Genomic DNA, 2211 nt, shown 5'->3' with positions numbered 1-2211 from the left:
TAGTATGTGGGATGCAGGTATTTTGAGGACTTTCAGAAATAGCTACCGGGTATTCAACTATGCCCCAGTTAAGGTAAGGGCATCAAATTACCATCTCTCCTTTGTAAATGCTATTTGAAACAATACTGTACTGTATTATGGTGTTGGACATGAAGAAGTGCTATGGAAAGGATGTTGGGCCACAGTGCTATCTTATTCTGCCAGTGGGGTATGGGAAGTAAGTCTGCATAAAGAAAAAAATTTCATGTCTGCATGTGTGTGTGTGTCTCATATCTCCTTGTGTTATGTTTTTTTGTGTGTAATGTCTCCTCATGTCATGTTTCTAAGTGTCATGTCTTTGTTGTTGATCACTTTGTATATGGATAGAGCTATAAGAGGTAATAGGTGGGGAAGTGAATATACTGAGTGCCTAATGAGAGAGGGTAAGGTGTGGAAACTTTCTGAAGTATTGCTTGCTGATGATACTGTATTGTTAAGTGACGATGAATGTGAACTGCAAGGCTTGGTGTATGAGTCTGATGGTGTAAGTAAGAAATGGAATTTAAACGAGAATGAAGAGTAAAACTATGGTCTTGAGGGAAGTCACAACATCCACGATGAGAGTGGACGGTGAGGACATTGAGAATTAGAGTGTATCCAAGTACTTAAGTAGTGTGATGAGTAAGGATGGAAGGAAGTGCTTGAATGGGTACAGCAAGGTAGAAAGGTTGCTGGATCATTGAAAGCTGTGATAAGGAATAGGGAAGTGAGCATGGAAGTGAAGCTTGGATTCTGCTGGAAGGACTCAAATCAAGAGTGAAAACAGTAGAAGTGAAGTAGGATTGTGTGGAGTTTTATGAGCAGACAGAAAGACAAATGAAGAAGTAAGGAAGCGTTGTGGTACTGTTTGGAGAAATACTCTGAGATGGTTTGGCCATTTAGAGAGAATGTAGAATGAAAGTCTGACTAGAAGAGTGTATGTGAGTGAGGTGGCAGGGGAGAGGAGGAGGGAAAGACTAAGGCTGACATGGAAGAATGGAGTGGGGAGATACAAGGGAAGGGAGTGTGAGTTGGGGAGAGGGAACTCAAATGGCAGAAGACAGAGTGATGTGAAGTTAATTTGTCTGTGGCTGCCCCTTATGAGATTGAGGTGTCTGGCATTGGATACATAAAAGTCAGAGGAGGGGAAAAATTTCTGCTTAAAAGGGGTGAACTTTATGCAATTACTGGAAGCAAATGCAAGAGGAGATATCTAATTACTTTATACAAAATAATGAAAGCAATGGATGCAAACATGCAATCACTATAAAGTAAGGAAGGGTTATGGAAAATAGAAAATGATGCATAGTGGACATTGGTTGTGCTGACTGAGCCGTTCACAACATCCATCATCATCATCATTATAATAATCAACATTAGCCATCATATTATACTCATTATTGCAATCATCATGATCATGATCACCCTAACCTCTTCTTCTCACCTAAGGATGAGGTAAGGTATGGTCCAAAAAGAAAGAACAAAACACATGTAATCAGACATGTTACATATGAACCACACTGTATTTTGAGCACCTGTGGCATATAACCAGGACTTAATGCATCTGTTTGTGATGTACAGGCATGTGCAAAAGTATGCCAACAATACTCTACCACACTTGTTACTAACCTTACTCAAACTTTTAGCACATTTTAAAAAGTACATCCAATTTCTATCTGATGTTAAGAATACCGTAATTGCTTTTCCTGCTGCACATACTTTGATGGAACGATAAAGTTAACTAGAGATATGGGGGAATTGACAGGGCCCAGGTTTGTACAGAAAGAGAATTGTCAAAATCGCAGGGGCGATTGGTGTGGGTGATTGAAACGGAAAACACAGCAGGTACCTCCAAAAGTTCAGGGAATAATCTCAAGCACAGATAGCGCTGAAGGGAATTTTTCATGAAAAAGTTTATTGGTAAGTGGAGGTTTTAGAAAACTGATATGTGATTTTAGCTTACTGTACAATACATACCAGTACAGTATGCTCATCATAAGCATTTGAATTGAAACAACTGAGTATGAAAAATCTGTCCACTGCACATCTTCCAAGTACAGCACAAACAATAATAATAATAATTATAATCAGTCAATAATCACATGCATAATTCACTGGGGTGTCTTATAGGTGGCACAGGAGGCTTGCTAAGAAATTATGTTATTGAATCACCACAGCCACAAAGACGACAAG

Source organism: Coenobita brevimanus, chromosome 13, assembly GCF_032717465.1.
Source record: "Coenobita brevimanus isolate Jiangsu-jjx chromosome 13, ASM3271746v2, whole genome shotgun sequence".
Lineage (NCBI taxonomy): Eukaryota > Metazoa > Arthropoda > Malacostraca > Decapoda > Coenobitidae > Coenobita > Coenobita brevimanus.
The sequence above is the reverse complement of the archived record's forward strand: the minus strand, read 5'-3'. Positions refer to the sequence as shown.